The sequence below is a fragment of the Myotis lucifugus genome, unplaced genomic scaffold (assembly GCF_000147115.1).
Source record: "Myotis lucifugus unplaced genomic scaffold, Myoluc2.0 scaffold_108, whole genome shotgun sequence".
In the NCBI taxonomy this organism is placed as follows: Eukaryota; Metazoa; Chordata; class Mammalia; order Chiroptera; family Vespertilionidae; genus Myotis; species Myotis lucifugus.
The window spans coordinates 136209-157919 of record NW_005871156.1 but is presented as its reverse complement, the minus strand read 5'-3'; positions in this window follow the sequence as shown (position 1 = coordinate 157919).

Here is a 21711-nt window from a genome sequence, read left to right as displayed (position 1 = left end):
TATCATTACTTAGGAGGCTTGAGGATCTTTGAACTAACCAGATGGATAGTGTGATTTCAGGCCCCAAACTATATTCAGGCCAACTTTTATTTATAAATTCTTAGGGGAGAGAAAGGCCTTTTTTTCTTTTTCTTTTTCTTTTCCCTCTACCTAGAGCCAAGGCTGACAGACCTATGTTCTTGCTGCCTTCTTTTTCGTGGAATCAAAATTTTCTCTTGTTCTTTAACTGATGGTATGGCCCTTGGAAGTCACTCCTTTATTTGGGTCTCCAACATGATGTTCCAGCCTGGGGACATTCTGTCCTGCCTGTGGCCATACAAATGAAGTTCCAGGTCATGGGGAATTGTCATAAGCCCTGGGGCCGCCATAACTCCCTGGATTCCTGCTCCTGTTCGTTTGGGGCCTCTAGAGGCTTTCCTGACTTTCTTGACAGCATGCATTTGAAAACATCTTAAATCCAGCATTTCATGGTGATTTGCATTGTGCTTTGTGTTGTACAGTAAGTTTGGTTATAAATTCATACACACTATCCATACAGCTGGGTCTATCCTAGGGACTGACCCTAGATCTTCATTATTTCCATCTATTGCCATCATGAGATTGCCAAGCTCAGGATTTCAACTTTCTGTTTAACCAAATTCTAGAAGCCTCTCTTTTCCTTTCCTACTTCTCTGTCTCTTCTCTCTTTCTTCATGTTGGCCTAACACAGTGGCAGAATGAATGAAACACATTCTAACCCTCTGCATCACTAACACTCACAGAACCCTTGGCTCCAGAAGGAGTTATGGGGTCAAACGACACAATGTCACCAAAACTTGCTCCTAATTTGTGTGGAGGAAGGTATCTGGCCCTTGAGCTGGTGTCCAATGACCTCCACAATGAGTTCACTCAGGCATTCAAACTGTACACTCCAGCCCAGCCCCTGTCTATATAGACACTCACAGAGTTGCCAACTACTTCACGTCTTCAGCAAGGCTCAGGCATCCAGAGGTGGGAAGGACCCCAAGAATCCTTCCCTACCTGCATGTTCTGCTGATGACTCAGGAAACCCATACAGGGTATCGCCCAAGGCTCCCCAAACCCATAAAGCATAGTCACACACCTGAGCTGCTTCGGCTAAACGCTCTAATCCCACATTAGCCAAAGTCTGGTGACGAAGTTTGTGAAGGGCTAATTACTCATGGGGTTCTGCTCTGCCTAAGAAAGGTAGGAAAGAATAAGAGCAGGTGAAAGAAAGCTACCAGTAGGCACGTGGCTTTCCATGAAGGTGAAATCTCTTCCCAGGTAGGCAGCCCTTGCTGAGCGTCAGGCTGGAGGTCAGGGTTCCCTTGAGACTTCCCCTTGTTTCACTAACTAAAGGTAGAGGGGTCCTCATGGGGCACTTTTCTGGGGAAGGAGCCAGGTGTGAGCTCTACCTGGCTAACCACATCCTGAGGTCATGTGGTGTGAAACCTCTTCTGGGAATTTTCTACGAACTCAGTGGAGTGGAATGATTCGCTTGCTCTCAGATTGCCTGTCACAGCTGGACAGGTCAGCCTGACATCACATCTGGAAGCCGGGCAGTAAAGTCCAGGGCGTGTTGCAGCCTCCAGGTTTGCAGCTGCAGCACGTGTCCCATGTCCCGGTAGACAGAACGGGAAGTGCTGAGCCCGATACTCTGCATGGCTCACTCCCTGAAGCCAGGCTGGCCTCCGGGCATGGGAGGTGGTTTCACCCCCTTCTCTACGAAACTGGCCAAGCCTGCCTGTCAGCCACTGCACCCCAGGCAGGGCAGAGCATAAACAGGTGGCCTTGGGCATACCATCATGGAATGCATGGGGGAACTCCTTGGTTTGGGACCCCTGTGCTATTTGTTCTCCGAGAACAGATGATTCAGAAAAGGAGCCCTGTACTCTTCACAGAGCGTGGGCATTTCCCATGTCTGAGCACCAAGCTCTATGGGCCAGAACCTGGGCCTCACTAGGATAGCAAGACCAAGCCTCCCTTTTCAAAGAGAACATTAGAAGCTGGAAAGAATGGCCTTCTAGTGTAGTAGTTACTGCAAAATGTCCAGGCTAAGTCTGGGCATCAAATGTTGTGAACCACTCTCTTGAAGATCACATTTTCTGAAGCAGAAATCAGCAGATAGGAGCTGACAGGTTATAATGTATCAATAGGTCAAGAGGGCAGGGCTCAGTACATCAGCACCATCCTGGAAAATTCTGATACTATAGTAGTTGGCAAAGGAACTTTCTTGTCCACTGAAAGATAACTTGCTAGAGAGATCTGGGGGAAAGGGTGCTAACCTGAGGTAAGTCATAGGCTGGCTTAGGGCATCTGTTTTCCACCTCTTGGAAAAGGGCTCGATGATACCAACTACTTGGATGTGCACTGAAGTATTTAATTAATGTTTGCAAATCACTTTGAGATGCAGTTGTAGGGCCCACAGCCAAAACCAAGGCCAGCTTGTTTAGATTGGCAGTAAAAAAGTTAAGCGTTCTTTACTAATTAACACCCTATTAGTATAACAGCAATACCCATGTAGAGTTACTCAAGATCATGTTTATTTTCAACATGCTGTTTAAGTTGGTTTCCAAGTTAAGGAAATCTGAACTTACCTGATGGTGTGAGGTAATGAATAACTGAAACCTCCCTTCAAGCCAAATTCAACCAACAAAGAAATATGCTAAGATGGGTGCTTGCCAGGAAATGCCAGTCAAACAGGTGCCTGTTGGGGAAATATGATAACCAGAAATCCCAGGCTAATGTTTCTCAAACCAAAGTTCCCTTGGACTCCCGGGATGCACTTCCCAAAGAAGAGTGAACACAATGAGGGCGCCCTCTGCTGGAATCAAAAAGTATTTTTAATTATTTGCTTGCCAACTTGACTGGTGTACAGGAATAGAATTTGAGAGGATTAGAAAAGTTCAAAGGAAGCTTATTAGACTGCCTTCATTTTATAAATGGTGATTAAATCCATCCATTATGATAAAGTAAAATATACAAATATAGGTCTCTGTTCTGTAGTTACTTGGAAAAATTTAGAGGGGAGCAGAGGTTGCTGTTTGAGGCTAAAAATCTAGCACCAGCAATGGCACATGGATCAATTGTACTTAATTTGGCACTTATGTTCTCATCTCATTCTATTTTGCAGGTAAATGTATCTTAATTTAAGGCAATGACCAATTAGAAATGTCTACTCTGGATTTGGCAGAGTAACAAATTCTGCTTACATTAATTTTCATCCAAATCCAATTTGGTGGCTTAAAACACTTTTTTGGTATAAGATAAACCCTAAAGAATTTATAAGATTGAAGGTAGGACTGTCAACATAGGCATAATCCAATAAGTAAGTAGCTAATCATTGCTGGACAACAAATGTATAAATAACCAAGCATTAAGAGCCAACATTCACACACACACACACACACACACACACACACACACACACACACACCCCTCTGAATCAATCCATCCTCAACCAAGTCAAAGAAGGTGAGGAAGTGAGCCAGGCAGATACTTGAGAGAGAAATGCTCAAGTCAGAAGGAATAGTCATCATGCAAAGGCCATAAGGAGGAAGCACTCTTGACATGTTGAGGAAGAGCAGGGAGGCCAGTGTGACTATAGCAGAGTGAGCAAGAGACACGCCGAGCGATCCAGAACCCAACCAGAAGTCTGCAGTCCAACCTGGCCCAGCTGACCCTGGCGAAACCATAGCCACTCTATAGACTTGAGTGCAGAAGTAAATTACTGTGGTTGTAAGTCACAGCAAGCATTGTATGGCAATAGCTGACGAATAGATTAATCAAGTAGTCACACAATTAAGCATAGTAGCCTATGGATCAGACAGGTAATGAGGGGCCAGATTGTGTAAGATTTTACAGCCAATAATAGGGGAGAACAATAGGAGAATGGTATTTAGAGCCAAAGGAAGAAAGTGTGTGTTAAAAAAGAGCAACAAATGAACAAACCAGAAAAACAAACAAACAAACTCATAGACACAGACAACAGTATGGTGGTTACCAGAGGGAAGGAGGTGGAAGAGGTAGCAAAGGATAAAGGGAGTCAAATACATCGTGATGGAAAAAGATTTGACTTTGGGTAGTAAACACACACTGCAACATACAGATCATGGATCATAGAAGTGTACGCTTGAACCCTGTGTAATTTTATTAACCAATGTCACCACAATAAATTTAATTTAAAAAAATTGAAAAAATGTAAATGGAGTAGTCTTGGGAAATAAATAAATAAATATTTTAAAATATTTTTAAAACTACTGAAAGAAAAAGGCTGTTGATCCAGAATTCTACCAGTAAAATTGTCTTCCAAAAACAAAGTCAAACTAAAAACTTTTTCAGAAAAACAACAGCTGAGAGAATTCATTGCCAACAGATCTGTAGAAATGATAGAAAGTTCTTCAGTTAGAAAGAATATGATACCAGACAGAAACTCAGACCCATAAAAAAGAAATAAAGAGCTCCAGAAATGCTAAAAAGGAAGCTAAAGTTATTCTTCTTAATTGCTCTAAAAGATAATTTCTAGAGCAAGGGTCAGCCAATGTTTTGCTAAAAGGCCAGATGTTACATATTTTAGGTTTGCGGGCTATCTGGTCTGTGTTGTAACACTCAGCTCTGCCATTGCAGCATGAAAGTAGCCACGGACAATATGTAAACAAGTGGGCATGGCCGTGTTCCAATAAAATGTTGTTTACAAAAATGTGTGGCTGACCTGAGAGTTCTAGTTTGCTGACCTCTGTATTGTGGGGTTTACAAAATATGTAAGAGTAAAATGTAAGACAAAAATAGCACAAGGATAAGAGGAAGGAATTGGAAGTACACTGTTGTAAGGCGCTACACCATTCATGCAGTGGCATAATATTACTTAGAGGTAGACTGCAATAAATTAAAAACATACATTATAAACTCTAGGGCAACCATTAAATATTTATTAAAAAGAGGTATGTAACTAATAAGCCAATAGTGGAGATAAAATTAAATTATTAAAATACTCAGTCTCAAAGCAAACAGGAAAAGATGGGGGAAAAGGAACGAAGAACAGATGGGACAAACAGGAAACAACTGTCAAGATGGCCAAGTTACACCTCACCACACCAACAATTAGATTAGACATAAGTAGTCTAAACAGCTCCATTAAAAAGCAGATTTTGTCTGCAGGAAGTCCACTTTTAATGTGAACATATAGATGAGATAAGAGTAAAAGGATGGAAAAAGATATACCAGGAAAATACTAATCAAAAGAAAACCTAAGTGACTATATTAATACCAAAGAATTCAGAGCAAAGAATATCAGTAGGGACAATAAAGGGAAACATTACATCACGATAAAGGGTCAATTCACCATGAAGACATAACAATCCCCAATGTGTGTGCACCTAACAACAGAATTTCAAAGGATATGACAAGAAACTTCAGCACTGAAAGGAGAAATGGACAAATCCACAATTATAGTTGGAGACTTGAACACTCCACTCTCAGTAACTGATGGAAAAAATGAGCAGAAAATCACTGACAGTCTAGAAGACCTCATCAACACAAACACCCAACTTGATTTAATTGACATTGATAGGAAACTCCATCTGGCAACAGCAAAATACACATTCTTTTTGAATGACGGAGAACGTTCATCAAGACATAACATAATCTGGACTATTGAACACACTTCAACAAATGTAAAAGAATCAAAATTATAAATGTAACCTAAGTCAGCATGGTTTTCTGTTTATATCCAGCCTAAATCTGGTTTAGGTAAAGTAGGCAGAGGATTGGATTTAACTAGGTTTGGGATTTTTCCAGGTGAACAATGTGAAGAGATAGAGAGTAAGAGAGTTTTAAGGGATTTTAGCATTAGATCATGACATTTACACCAGGTAAGACACAAAATAAGAACATGAGGAGCAGTGAAAAGATAGTAGGATCAATGGACTAGAAGATCTAATAAGAATTATTGGAGTTTGAGTGCTAGAAGAAGTAAACTAGACATTTAGATGATGGTCACAGAATAAATTTATATTGTAAAAGAAAGTGAGAAAAGGACCATTGGTAGGAGAGAGGTTTGGCAAGTTTCTCGTAGATGAAAAGAGAATGTAAATGGAGTGAAACAAAGCATCCCAGAATATGCAAGAGGAAACAGCAGCAAAGGAGAAAGCCAATGGCCCATGAGAAACCCCAGAGAGGCTCCAGGAAGAGGCCATAGCTGGCAGGTATGATGGAGGGCAGGGATAAGAAGGAGAGTCCCAATATGAAAGGGTTAATTCAAAGTGGTCCCTTTTACCTTCCCCTTTCAGCTCTACTGCCAAAAAATAGATTGTAGGAAGCTCGGCATTTTCCTTCAGGCCAAAAACTATATGCCACTTTTCTAAAAATACTGAACTTACTTCCAGGGGCCAAATAGGACTGCCAGGGTGGGCCCCAGCACTGGAGAGTAAAGCCCTCCACAGATCATTAGGGGAATTTCAGCGTAAAGTCTGGCAATGTACATGCTAATCCAGTGAGTCTGCAGCTGAGCCTGCCAACACCACAGAGCAGCCAGGTAGCATATCTACTCCTAGGAAACACCTAGGGAGAAAATAACACGCCTCTACATAAGCAAGGAAACCCATAACCGCTCCAGAGAAAAACCAACACCATTCCCCATTATTAAGTAGGAGTTGACAATCATCAGGTAGAAGACAAACATCTGAGCATGAATGACAAAGATATACAAATAGAACAAATCATTTCAAAAGAAACAGGTAACTCAGTGAAGAGAATTAACTATAAAAACAAACAACTCTCTTCACTGAGTTACCTGTTTCCTTTGAAGTTGAGCATTGACCCAGGAAACAAGAGGTCACTGGTTCAATTCCCGGTCAGTGTACATGCCAAGGTTGCAGACTCAATCTTCAGTAGGGGGCATGCAGGAGGCAGCCAATCCATGATGTTTCTCTCTCTTTGTTGTTTCTATCTCTCTGTCCCTCTCCCTTCCTCTATCTCTAAAAATCAATAAAAGACATACTTTTTTTAAAAAAAATAACTCTCTAATAACTATCCTCAGAGTTTTTGAGGTATTGTATGGATGTGGATAAAAACAAGAGCTGGATGCTATTATCAAGGAACAATCAGAAAATTAATTAGAAAAAACTCAATAGACTAGCTGGAAGATAAAGCCAAAGAAATTTCCTAAGACATAAGTCAAAGAGATGGAAACTTGGGGGGAAAAAAGATAAAAAGCCTTAAAGGATCATCCAGAAAGTGAGTTATATAATTGAAGTTCCAGAGGAAAAAACAGAGAAAAGTGGATTAAACAAATAATATGAAAACTTTCTGAGGGCTCAAAGGAAAGCATGGTTTTCAGATTTAAGAAGTTCACAGCACTGACAGCCAAACGCATCTTTAACACATTTCTACACACCGAGGGTTGGGTATATCCTAAAACAGAGAGAGGGAGAAGAGAAGGGGAATGGAGAGAAGGAGAATAAGAGAGGATGAGAGAAGGCAGGAGAGAGAAAGTGACATTCTTTAAAAATCCAAGTCAGATTGACACCAGACTTCTCATCAACAACTGGATTCTAGAAGACAATTGACCCAATTCCTTCAAAGTTCTAAGGGAAAATGATTTTGAATCTAGAATTCTATATCTTGCTAAACTGTCAATCAAATATCAGGCTGAAATAAAATATTTTCATAGATGCAAAGAAAAGTGTGTCTGTCACAAGAATGCATCTTGTACAGCTCTGATTATGGGGAGTATAACTGACATGGACCCCACTTTTGTAGCTAAAATCCATCAACACATTTGTCAGCCAATGACTGAATGTAGCAGAGATACGAAGGCAGATATTTCTGTAAGACTGAACTCTCCAATATCTCTGCTAAACCTATCCGTTGACTAAGTGTCTGGAACATTTCTACCCAACATTCTCTTCCTCTCTCCATCACTCAAGGTTCAAACTGCATCGTATTTGATAGCTCTCCAGGCCTTACCCAGCTTCTTCCCTAGTTTTCCTTATACAGGAACATTTAATTCTATCTTAAAATCCACTTCTTAGTAGACCCAGACTAATAGAAAGTTTACCTCTTATGCCCACTTCTTGAGGAAAAGCTAGCAACAACAAGGAGAAAAAGGAAAAGAAAAAAATCAGAATGAGCAATACATGAGATATAAATGGAAGACTGACCAGAGTTCGGTAAATATGAAGTTGTGCAACAGGCCTGAAAAAGGTCTTGTTTGAAGATGGTTGGTCAAAGCTACCTTTCCCCCTCGTTCCTCCTGGCATTTGTCCAAAAGCAGCAAGGAGAATGAGAAACAAAGGTGTAAACTCCATTTAAAGGGAAAGTTGGAGATAACTAAACCACCAGGCCATATGATAGGTGAGAGGACTGCCATCACAGGGAGTGCGAGGAGGGTGTTTGGGATGCTGCAGAGAGAAGGTGCCTTGGCCACAGCTCTCAGAAAAAGCCAGCAAAGCACCCTTCTAAAGAAGAGAGGCACCCTTGACAGTCAACCTCAGGAAACAGCTATGCAGCAGGTCTAGAGAGCAACCAGCCCAGATATGAGAAAGCAGGTCTTCATGAAGGATGGTTTCAACAGCAAAAAAGAACAATTAGATTGCTTGATGTTGTTGACCTTGTAGAAAAACGTTCTGTTTTGGGAGTTGTGGGGTGAATTAGCAATTAAGTACCCGCCCAAAAAAAGTAAATTAAAAAATCAAGACAATTATTATCTACAGATAAAACAAAAATTAAGAAAGGAAACATAATCTCAGGGCACTACAATGCTCAGCTGTGAATAATATTTCTGTAGGCACATCATGTCAACAGCAAATATCGATCTAAGAACTGTAAGCTAGCTACCTGGGGAGGTGCAGTGGACAGGAAACAGGACAGGATGGTGGTGTAAGAGATCTAGATCCTCATCTACCATCAGAGGAAGCCAGTAGACAACATCTAAAATTGATAAAGTAAAATATAACAGCAAATACTTGTTATTCAGAAACATGGAGATAAGAAAACGCAGGAAAACAGCAGTTGACAGAAGAGGCCTTTGGGGAGGGAAGCATGTGGAATGGGGGACGTGGAACAGGGAATCATATTTTATTATAAATATTTTAGTCAATTTGATGTTTGAAACTCTGTGTGCTGTTAAAAATTAAATTAAAAAACTGACTAATTTCTCCTAGCACCCTTGCTTACAACTCTAGTGGCCGCCTCTCTATGCTGTGATACCTTTTCCTGGCTGCCCTGAACCAATGATAAGTCTTAGAAAAAAACAACAATCCCACCTCCCTACACTCCCCACACCTATTTTTCTATATGTGTATGTCCCTTAAAGTGTGATGTTATTTCAAAGAACTATGCCCTATATAAAATATATGGGGGAATGAAGAAAGGGATCTCAGACAAGAAAATTATAACTATAATTATTAAGTGTTTGAAGGAAACACATGCAAGTTAAACACCTTCCTGAACATCAATCTTAATTTGTCTTGTAGCTAATTTCCTTTTAGTTTTCCCCACTCACATCTCCTGGACGGAAGTCCAGCTCTCAGTCTGTTGATGGCCTCCCGTCTCCTCAGGACCTGCTCTGGGGGACTTCGTGGGGCCCAGGCTCCTCCTGGCTTTAGCCCATGTCCAGTCCTTTCTAACACACTCATATTCTCTTGGAGAGACAAGGTCACACCATCCCCGAGAGCAGCATCCTGTTCACCACCCAAAGTGAGCAGATGGGGCTCCCGACATGAAAGCCCACGGTCCATATCAGTTCTGAGCAGAGTTGGTGGGGGGTTAACTGGAAGCCCCCCCCCCGACTCCCCCAAATTGCCTTCTTTTACAAAGGCTTCGTCCTCCTTTGCCCCTCTCACTGCTTTGTTCTTTAAGAGTGCAAAGGCCCCTGGGAGGGGTGACACCAGTTAACACAAAGGCTTGGGCTATTGCTTTTTTTAAAATGTATTTTTATTAATTTCAGAGAGGGAGAGAGAGATAGAAACATCAGTGATGAGACAATCATTGATCAGCTGCCTCCCACAATGGGGATTGAGCCCGCCACCCGGGCCTGTGCCCTGACCAGGAATCAAACTGTGACCTCCTGGTTCACAAGTTGACACTCAACCACTGAGCCACGCCGGCTGGTCATGCGCTATTGTTTTCAGAAGGACGGTGCAACTTATGACACCGGGGAAGAAAGGGAGAGAGGAGGGGGAAGTAGAGGCCTCAAGACAAATTTCTCCTCCCTCACAATTATGGGGAAGGCTGAATCATTAAAGATGTGAATCAGATTTGTTCTCGTGGCTTTAAAAATAAACACCAAATGGCCAGCATGACCTGACAGCCTGTTCTTACCCACAGAGGCCTGTGGTCTCAATTTTAAAAAAGACAGCACGTTTCAGCCCAAAACATCATGTCATTCTGAAAGGGTGCGTCCATCATTCTTGCTCTGCCATGGCAAGAGAAGGACCCGTGACCCTGGGCTCCTGATTCTGTGTCACTGTGGGCCCGGTTGGGTCCTAGTGGCAACTGGAGGGGAACAGGCCATTGGTGCAGGCCAGGGAGGCCCCGAATGACAGGATGAAGGTGAGCATTATGGGAATGTTGTATTGCCACCTGCTTTTTCCAACCTCCCAGGCATAGCTGGGACCCTGAGATACTGGGGATGCTGAGGCATGGAAAACATACCTGTGCTCTTAGATGCAGATGAGTGTTTCTATCCTCCAACAGCCGCCTTCACGTCTGAACTCATGCGTCGAGGATGGAAACTCACGAAGTGTGATGGAGGGATTTCAGGGGCACCTGTCTTCCACACGGCCCTTCACTGAATTTGAAACTCTCTCTCTCATTTATCACTTATTCCATTTATTTCACTCTCAAAGGAAGGGGAGGCCTGGGGGCCAGCAAGAGCCATGGTGAGGCCAGGACCCAAAGGCTGGCCCCCTGGACTAGATATAGGGAAACCACCATGTTCTTCCATCATAACAAACTTCAAAGGCAGCGATAAGACAAAAATGCTGGGTAATGACATATCTGAGCTTCCTTTCATCTAAGCATCTGGGATCTACTAACAGCATTAATTACGCCCTTCTGGTGGAGAAGGACCCATGTGGTTGTCCCCATGGCAGGACGTCTCAGCTCACTGGGAAAGAGCCCTGGGCTGACTGGACCAGGAGATGGCCTCTGCCCTGTCAAGGTAGTGGTTGGTTTTTTGGCAGATTCCCTCACCGGAATCTTGGTTTCAGGATAAAAATAAAAAATAAAAAAAATAATAATAGTAATAAATAGTTGTTTTTATGAAGCACTTGCTGGGACCAGGTATTATGCAAGAGCTGCCTTATCCCGGAGGCAGGTCCTCCAATGGAGCCCTTGGCGCTGATGAGAAAACCAAGGCCTGGAGAGAATGATTGACTGTGCTAGGAAGTTGAGATGCTGCTATGTGAAAGCCAGGGCTGATAGGCTGATAAGAAAACCTACTGAGACACAGTGTGTGGAAGTGTTTGGAAAAGCTCCACATGACACAGAGGTGAAGGGGAGTTTCAGGCCTGGCGTTTGGTCTGGGCTGCCCTCCTGCTTTCCATTCCAGACCGCAGACTTGTATCTCTGGGTCCAGCTTCCCTGCTGCTGGTGTTTGTGCAAGATTTAGTCAGACTTCCAGTGGCTTCTGTGGGAGGAACAGCCTAGAACGTCCTAGATTAAAATGTTTTGTTCCGTTCAAAACCCTCCATATGGCTTCTGAACCCTCCAGTCAAGGAAAGCCAACCCATTCTAGCCGTAATCAGTTCTGGAAAAGATATCGTCAAAGTGGGAAGATAATTGAAAAGGATTAGTATGCTGTGTGTTGCTTTCTACCCCTTCCCAGGGCTTGAGACACATTCTCTGAAAGTGGAAAAAATTGGGAGTGGGATGCGAAATGTCTTTTCTGCTTTTGTTATTGAAAAGATGGTTGATTGTGTAATTAACGATCTTTAAATTATTGACATCAAGATTCCACAGCACCTGGGTATTTGTTCTCAGCCGAATGCCTGCGAATGACCAGCTAGGAGAAACGTCTCCAGGGCCCATCGCACCCCCTGCAATGGAAAAGACGTACCTCTAAGCACCCTGGGTTCTCAGTTCTTCCTCCCTCCTCACAGATTCCCTGGGCCCTGTGCTGGGTGCTGCAGTTACAGGGAATGGAGGATGGGGAGACCCCTGCTTTGGGTGGTGAAGCATAGAAGCACACATTTGCTCTGAGTATTGAAGGACAAGGTGACGAGTAGGTGAGGGGCCATGGGACCACAGGATGGTGTCCTGGAATCCAGCAGGTGATGCTGAAGACTCTGTTCGGGCCAGATCCAAAAGGTATATTTGTAAGTCATGTGAAACAAGTGGTGTGATCCATGGGGAATGGGCAGTTTCTCTCAAGCAAGAATGTAAATGAAGGAACTGGATCCACGTGTGGTAGGGCGCCCCCTGGAGACCGCTAAGCAGTACAGCGAGCCGGGGACCGGTGGACTGCTTCCCCCAACCTGGGTGACAGGTCTTACCCAACTCACCTGGGACCCAGATGCCTGTGCTATTTTTAACATTTTTGTCCAACTTTCTGCAAAAGCAACTGCTATACAACTTTCTGTAAAATCAACTGCTGGATATTCTATGTAGTTAGTGAGAATTTATGGCATGAAGCAAGATTTCTTCAAAAGTAAGTCATGCCCAGCCTGTGTGGCTCAGTGGTTGAGTATTGACCTTTGAACCAGGAGGTCGAGGTTCAATTCCTGGTGAGGGCACAAGTCCACGTTTTGGGCTCGCTCCCAGTGGGGGGCATGCAGGAGAAAGCCAATTGATGATTCTTTCTCATTATTCATGTTTCTCCCTCTCCCTTCCTCTCTGAAATCAATAAAAAACGAAAACAAAACATATGTTTATTCAAAAGTAAGTCGTTTGTGATTGCTATTAGGGTCTTGAATTGCAAACTTGAGCAGATGAAATCAAACATTCTTCATGGGATTTTAAAATCTTTTTAAAAACATATTGTTGATGCTGTTGTTCTTCATTTAGGGGTTCACTTGGTGATAAAATGACAACAGTGGGTACTTATAGAGAGCACTTACTACATGTCCTGCTGCGTCCTAGGAGCTTTCAACAAAACCACTCATTTAATATTCACAACAGCCTACGAGGTGGCACCATTATTATCTCCAGTTGACAAGTGAGGACGTTAAATAACCGCACAGAGAGTAAATGAAAGACCTGGGACTTGGACCCAAGCAGTCTGGCTCCAGTGCCACCTCTCAGCCACTTAACTGCCGGCTAATCGCCTGACGTGTTCAACACAGACCAGCATTTAGGGGCACTAAATACAGGTGTGTGCTTTACCTGGGAGCATATTCGCAAGGTTTTGTGTATATGTGCATTTTTCGGGAGAGAGTCTTGACTCTTGGCACCTTCTGGATCTCCATCACTGAGTAGCCACGTGACCTTGGGCAAGCTGCTTCTCTGTGCCTCCGTTTCCTCATCTGTAGAATGAGGGAGGGGCAGTAAACCGTGAGATCTCAGAGGCTGCTTCCAGCTCCGATATTCCACTGCTCTGAGTTAGTGTGAGAGGTATCTGAACCTACATTACACGGGCTGGGCTGCCTTGGGGAGCCCTCGATCTCTGCAGGGGTTGGGCCAGTGTCAGAACACCTCTGCAGCGGTGGTCAGGCGTCCATCGGATCGTGTGGGATCTGTTTCACAGCCACACTGAGCTCAGTAAAGTCACAGCAGCAGGAGTGGATTCATGCCTGGCTTCCTAGTGTTTGAATGCTGGGCTCAGACCTCGTCCTCCCCTCGGGGCTGGGACAATTCTAGAGACAGCAGGCAGAGGCCTGAAGAACAGAATGCTGGCCTTTCTGCCAACATGGTCCTAAATAGGCCAAAAAATCAATGGGAAAAAATAAGAGACATGATCACGTCTGTAGCCTGAGCTCAGTTGTGGCTCATGGGTGGTATTTACAGACAATCCAGTAAGGCTGCCGGCCTAGTACTAGAGGCCAGGTCAGCAAATGCCACGGTCAGGAGTGACACTACCAAGACTTGTGCTGCAGAGGCTGGGATGAGAGGCCTGCAGTATTCTCCCTGGAGCAGCCTCGGTGCTTGGGAGACGGTGCCTCCCTTCATGTCACCAGGAAGTGGCCACCTAACAATGCAATCTGTGGGGAATAAGCTGTCTTCTTCAGCCGGATCACTCCTGGGTGATCTGGTAAAGTCAGTTTTCTGGCCCTACAACGGGGAGAGCCAGATGGATGGTGAACTAACCAACAGGCCTGTTTCCTATCTGTATTTATCATGTTTCAGTGGCCAAGAATGAGGGGGATAGACTAGACATGGCTCACTATTAAGATATTAACACCGTTAGTGGGTTCCATGTCCCGCTCCATTCAGTATCACTGAAAGGCTCCTCCTGTGTTTAGATCCCAGAGAAGGCAAAGGAGGCTTTGGGTCTTTCTGCCCCCATTAACTCGGCACATCAACCAGCCACCCAGGACCAGATCTTGTGAAGTATTTGTCTTCCCTGCTTATAAAAAAACGTCCCACCCAAAGCCATGGTGAGCTTTTGTTTCGTAGTTATTGTGCTCAGGAACTTCACAGAGGGGAGCCACTGCTGTCCAGCTCCTCCTTAGGACTTAGGACAGCAATACAGCCCTGGGCTCTGCACCACAGAGGGTCCTGCTCTGACCCTTTCTCTGGCCACACCCTCCATGGGGATGGAGTTAGCAGGGCCAAGGGGACATGCCCACCTGGTGCTGCCCCAAGCTCTGGCTATCCGAGACCCCAGGATGCCCTGCCCAAACAGCCCCTCACCTGCTTCTAGTATCTGTACAGCTCTTCATGGAGTTGATATTCCCAAGGACCCAGAGTGGCCCAAGGACAGCTGTTTATATCAGGGGGATGGACAGAGCCTGGACATGAGTGCTGTCCATGCAGGTGCACACAAGGCCATTTGTGGCAGGGATGGACCCCGCATGGGGAAAAGAAGGGTAACAGGACTCACGATAGTGGTTAGAGCTTGGGAATCAGCTCTCCCGACACTGCCACTCTCCTCTGTGGAACTCTAATGAGACGGGGAATTCTAAATTTGAACCTGGCCTTCCACCTCCTTATGAATATACTAGAGGCCTGATGCACAAATTTGTGCACATCCATAGGAAATTAATTAGAAGAAATATTTTAGAGGCTGGGGAGGGACTGCGGGAGGTTGGGTCCAGGCCCGTCTTGCCCAGTCCCGATTGGCCGGACCCCAACAGCAAGCTAACCTACTGGTCAGAGCATGGTGGTCAGTGCATGTTATAGCAACTGGTGGAGTGGTCGACTGAACAGTCAATCGATCAGTCGGATACTTAGCATATTAGGATGATAGATAGATAGATAGATGATATATTTATAAAGGCAGAAGGATAGAACATACTTAAAACATTTAACTTGATTTAAAATGTGCCAGTGTTTAGAGATACAGTATGTGAGCTTCCAACTATACTCTGGTCCTGCACCCCCAAAGGTTTAGGCAGTTATGCTGGTCAGGGCAACCTTTGCTGCAGGCTGAGATTGTACAAGGGAGACTCCTGCACTTGCTCTGAAGACAGGATCTTTTGAACAGACCAAACCCTGGAAAAGGAGATAATAAATTTTAAGTTTTTTTAGAATGATGCTGGGAGTGCATGAGTGTGACTGTGTCTGGGGATGCATGTGGTTCTGTGTATGTTGACATGTGTGGGTGTGTCTGTGTGTATGTTTAGTTATATGTTAAGCATTCTTTTAGAATAGCTGTCTGGCCCTAACTGGTTTGGCTCAGTGGATAGAGCGTCGGCCTGCGGACTGAGGGGTCCCAGGTTCGATTCCGGTCAAGGGCATGAACCTTGGTTGCGGGCACATCCCCAGTAGGGAGTGTGCAGGAGGCAGCTGATCGATGTTTCTCTCTCATTGATGTTTCTAACTCTCTATCCCTCTCCCTTCCTCTCTGTAAAAAAATCAATAAAATATATTTTAAGAAAAAAAAGAATAGACGTCTGAAGCAGTGAATATTTGTATGGTGTGTCTCTCCCCCCCTCTCCCTCCAATGTACAATTCAAAAATCTTAAATAATAAAAAATTAGTCCCCCCAAGTTCTGATTTTCCCCTGATGATTGATTATTTCCTCATTTCACAGCTGAGGAAACTGTGTCTTGGAGATGTTTAGTGACTTACCCAAGGGCACAGAGCCCACAAACCCGGGCCAGGAGTCAGCCCGAGCAGCACGGCTCCAGAGCCCTGGAACCCTGCTCACTATCTAGTATGACCTCTTGGCTGGGGGAGCAGATCCCAATGGGCTGGCCATGGGGCAGGTTGCCCAGAGATGGGGAGTCTGGAAACCAGGCCGGGAGTGCTGGATCTAAGTGTTAAGGCATTTGGATAGGTTCCTGGTCTTGGGTGAGTAAGGAGGCTCACTGCTCATCCTTGATCCCTTTGCTAGTGACAAAAAGAGACGAAAGTCCATGACAGCACTGCTGGGGGCCAAAAAATAGAACCAGTGCTGCTTGGGACTGTTTCTGCAAAGTGGAAGCAGAGAAGGGAAATGTCGCCTCCTGGTGGAAATCCTCGGGAGTGTCAGTAGGGTTCCTGCAGAGTGAATCCTGGCACCTGGCTCTTGAGGCCAGGATAGGTGCCCACCACATTTCCCCAGTGTCCCTGCCCCCTGCACCGCAGCCCACCCACTGCTACCAGCTGGCTCTGAGTGCCCGAGTGGGAGCTGGTCTCCACTACGCTATATACTCGGAAGAAATTCCTCAGCGTTTCTGGCAGGCAGAGGGCACCCTGCTCCCACGTTTGCATCGCCACCTTCCAGGGCAGCGAGCTTTACACAGGGTGTCAGCACACTGCCTGGTCGTTGGCCTGGTCAGTGAACACAGCTGTGAGATTGCAGAGCTGAGAAGTGCTGTTTACAGGCAGTTTTCTCGATGACTTCAGGAGAGAAAAGACTGATGGCTTTGGGGCAGCGGCGGGCCTGGGCTCCCATAGGAGCCAGGGAGCTTCAGGGTGTAGGGTCCCTGGGTGCAGGGTCTCTGGGTGCAGGGTCTCTGGGTGCAGGGTCTCTGGGTGTAGGGTCTCTGGGTGCAGGGTCTCTGGGTGCAGGGTCCCTGGGTGCAGGGTCTCTGGGTGCAGGGTCTCTGGGTGTAGGGTCTCTGGGTGCAGGGTCTCTGGGTGTAGGGTCCCTGGGTGCAGGGTCTCTGGGTGCAGGGTCTCTGGGTGTAGGGTCTCTGGATGCAGGGTCTCTGGGTGTAGGGTCTCTGGGTGCAGGGTCTCTGGGTGTAGGGTCTCTGGGTGCAGGGTCTCTGGGTGTAGGGTCTCTGGATGCAGGGTCTCTGGGTGTAGGGTCTCTGGGTGCAGGGTCTCTGGGTGTAGGGTCTCTGGGTGCAGGGTCTCTGGGTGTAGGGTCTCTGGATGCAGGGTCTCTGGGTGTAGGGTCTCTGGGTGCAGGGTCTCTGGGTGCAGGGTCTCTGGGTGTAGGGTCTCTGGATGCAGGGTCTCTGGGTGTAGGGTCTCTGGGTGCAGGGTCTCTGGGTGTAGGGTCCCTGGGTGCAGGGTCTCTGGGTGCAGGGTCTGTGGTGTAGGGAACAGGTCACCTGGAAGCAGTGGGCTGGGAGTGATGATGGGGACTACGCCTGTGGAGCAGCGAGTGGGAAGGGTGGAAAGAGTGAAGGGCTTGGTCACCTGGAAGATTTGGGTTTGAATTTGGGCTTCACCACATATTAACCTGTGGGCATGAAAAACTCCTAGGACAGAGCCTTAACTGTAAAGCGGGTAATAATGACAGGACCACCCGCAGGGTTTCAGCGGGTGTAATAAAGTGCTGTGTATAAGACACTAACTCCTGACCGATAGGTGTGGATCCGCAGTAAGTCCTGGGCTTCTTGTTTGTGAAGAGCTGAGAGGGGCAAATGGCTCTTTCTTCTTTGTTCTCTCCCCAGTATCTCCATTCTGGGAGAGAGAGAGAGAACCCTTTGAGGGCTCTCCCAAGCCTCTGATTGTGGCCTGACACCCCTTCCCTTTCCACCCCCTGCCCTCCAGTCTACCCCTGCTGCTTCCCCTCGGGACCATCTACATGTATGTTTTTGCAACTCCTCCCCACCCTCCCCCTCCCCCCTCCCATCTAAATCCTCCTCCTCCACAGAGCTGTTTGCAAACCCACATGCCAGACCTTCTCAGGGGTCTGGAGCATTTTGTTGCCTCCCTCCCCCATCGGAACTCAATTCACATGTTCAGCTTTCCATGTGCGAGGAATGGTTTCAAGGATAAAGGTGTGATCGGATGTTTCCATGAATGGACCCCCTCTCTGGCTTCTGCTGCCCTGGGAGCTGGCAGAACTCATGGCCGACAGAGACGGGTCACACACCGGGAAGCCAAGCAAGGTAGATTTACTCGGGTCATATCTGCGGGGGAGGTAACAGCACGTACATACAGAAGTCACGGGCAGAGGCACCACCCGGCACACAAACACCAGAGATGGGGGAGGGGGTCCGGAAGTGGCTTTGGGGCATTCTCTTGAAAATCCAAGGGCAGCTTTGGTGCTCAGAGATTCAAACAGAAGACGATACAAAACCAACCCATAAATATATATATTATATATGTGTGTTTTATATATATATAAAATTGCAAAATAAAAGCCCAAGAAACGAATCACCAATCTGCACATCAGTGGCTCAAAAAGTGTTAGCGCAGAGAAAGGCAAACCCATCCGTGGAGCTGCTGCGTGTGACCGGGGCTGGCATTTCCGTAGCAGGAAGGGCATGTACATGGAACCCTACTGGAACCGTCACAACACGGGGACAAGCTAAACACACACAATGTATGTACGCGGGAGACGATTGTCAGACACAGACATTTCACCAAAACCATCCACAGCTTTAGAGAACACCAGACCATCCACAGCTTTAGAGAACACCAGACCATCCACAGCTTTAGAGAACACCAGACCATCCACAGCTTCAGCGTACACCGCACTCTCTATCCAGACCCCACGCCCCGGCCAGGCCAGCCCAGGCTCTCCCTGTCCCTTCTCCCGGGGGAGGGTGACCACTATGCCCACAGATCCGGGGAATTTAAAGGTGGAGCCGATCACGGAGATCAAACAATCGCTCACAAAGCAGGCCCAAGAGGCATGAGGTGGAGTTGAAATGTGGGGGTGGGGTCCCCAAAATATATTTCCCTTTTTGTAAAGGCTTTGATGTATTTAAATGTGGCCTCTCTGTCCATGGTCCAACTGTGGTCCTCCTTCTGATCCACTTTGAAAGGGAAGATGTGGCCTTTGAGCTTCTAAACGTTATACAAGGTGATTTGCTGGAGGGGAGAAGGGTTTAGGGTTCTTCTATTGTTACTCCCCACCACCACCACCTAAGCCCTCACGACATTTTCTTTACGAGATTCAGAGACAAGGGATTTGCACACGACAGCGGCCTCATCCTGCCGCCAGGAAACGGGGGAGCCAGGAGCCAGGAGCAACTACACGGGGACTTTCTCACACCGAGGCTCTGGCTCTGGCTGCCCCTGAATCCGTCCCTGTGTCAGTAACAGTGACCATTTCTCCTTCATCTTCAGGCCCCAATTTCTCAAAGCCATGACCCAACTGTTGGGGGCATCTAGACGGAAAATGGCACCAATCATCATTTTGACAAAACCTGATACCACTTAAGCATGAATCAATAAGAACCATTACCTCCGTATTCTTTTTTCAAGCTGGGGGTTCTTTCTAACTGTGCCTAAAAAGAGAAGCCTGTCTCCATGACAATGACGAGAGGAGCTTTCTCCACTGAAGAATGACTCCCCACCCCAAATCCCCACGCTGACTCCTGGCTGAGGATGGCTTCTCACTGTGAGAGGCTCAAGAGGGTTGGGTGTGCCTTGGTGACAGGGCTCTACTTGTGGGCTCTTACTTCTGCCAATATATTTATCTCCCATCCAAGTGGGTGTAGGTTGGTTAACAGGACATTTGGATATAAATACTCTAAAGTGTCTGCTTTTTGTATTGTAGCGTGAGTGGACCCATGCAGATAAATAACCAAAGAGCACATTTTATTAGAGTCAGTTCAAGGCCTCTGACTTTATCTCACATTACATTATCCCTCCCGGGATAGATGGGGGACACTGGCAGTAAGATGTGCCAGCAGGTTTTGAGTTGTGAGGTGCCCTGTCCTTTTTGTGGGTGTGCAAGGCATGGCTTTATCTCCTCCCTCATTTCTTCTCAGACTCTTTGAGTGCTGTTGTCTTAGACCAGTGACCCCTTTCACAGGGGTCACCTAAGACAATCCTGCATATCAGATATTTACATTACGATTCATAACAGTAGCAACATTACAGTTATGAAGTAGCAATGAAAATAATTTTATGGTTGGGTCACAACATGAGGAACTGTACTTAAAGGGCCAGAAGGTTGAGAACCACTGTCTTAGACAATTTGCTTGGGCTCTATTTCCAAAGTCGGCTGCAGCTGTGCCAGCCAGCTCACGGGCTTCTGCTGACCCGCATGAAAGAAACAGGAGCTATGCATTTTCTCACTTGTCCAACAGTCAGAAACTGAATACTCTCGGCCTGGAACTAGAACATGAACTTCACACTTGTGCAAAAGATGGCAGACATGTGGGCTATGTGTTCACCTATCCCTATGCGTATCTGCCTGGAAAAGCCCACACTTCTTTTTCATCTTTCAGACTTTCTGAAGTGAACTGTGCTCTTAGGCAAATGGTTCTTTCAAATCCATGTAATCAGAGAAGTGGCTTTCTAGCAGTTTCCCCCGTGCTGACAAAAGTGGTAGCCATCTGTTATGACACTGACAAATGACAGCTGAGTGACTATATTGCCATATTCAGGAATGAGTGGCCCAGTGTTAGACACAGGAAGCAGGCTTCCAGGCCCAGTATATATGCACGCCAGTGGTATAAGGACATGCTTTCCAATGGAGTTCATCCAAACACACCCAGTCCTTCAAAAGTAACATCTCCGTTTGCAGAGGAACCCTGTTTTTGTACAGAGGGGTTGAGGAAGGTTACTCTTATCTGTGTGTAACCTGGCCAAAGTAGGACAGTTCCTTGGGCCACCTGCAGGCCAAGGGGCTCCTATGGAGCCCAGATCTGGGCTGTGGCTGTACCTTGGCTGCACTTTTTGCAGTTTGAGGAAAGGTCACAGGGTGTGGATGGTTCTCCCACAGCACTGCTGGGTGCCAGCCACTGAGCACGGAGAGTGGCTGGGACTACGCCTATCTCTCTGTATCACCCCTCCCTCTGCCTCCCTCCCACTCTTGCCCATCTTTCCGTGGAAATAGCCTCAAACCCTCTCCACTTCCCATCTCAGCTGGCCACAGCACAGAAGACTGGTTCCATCATCTCATTCCTTTTCTGCGGCCTATCCCAACTTGAAATGAACTATTGCCTACCGATTCTGAGCTCTCTGTACATACATTTTCTCCAGACAGATTCTGGTCCAAGATTTCAGCCAGCTTTTAACTAGAGCCAAAGACAACATCCCCACCTGTCACCCTAAAAGCCTTTGGTTCTGTTTGGACTGAACATCTGCTTCAACAGCATCCAGTGCACAGCCACAGGCCTGGAGCTAAGCACGCCACATCAATACAGACAAGGGAAGAGCAACTCTACACAAGCCAAAATAGAACCGGAAACCGAGCTACTTATTTGAATACTAGAGGCCTGGTGCACAAAATTCGTGCATGGGTACGGTCCCTAGGCCTGGTCGGTGAAC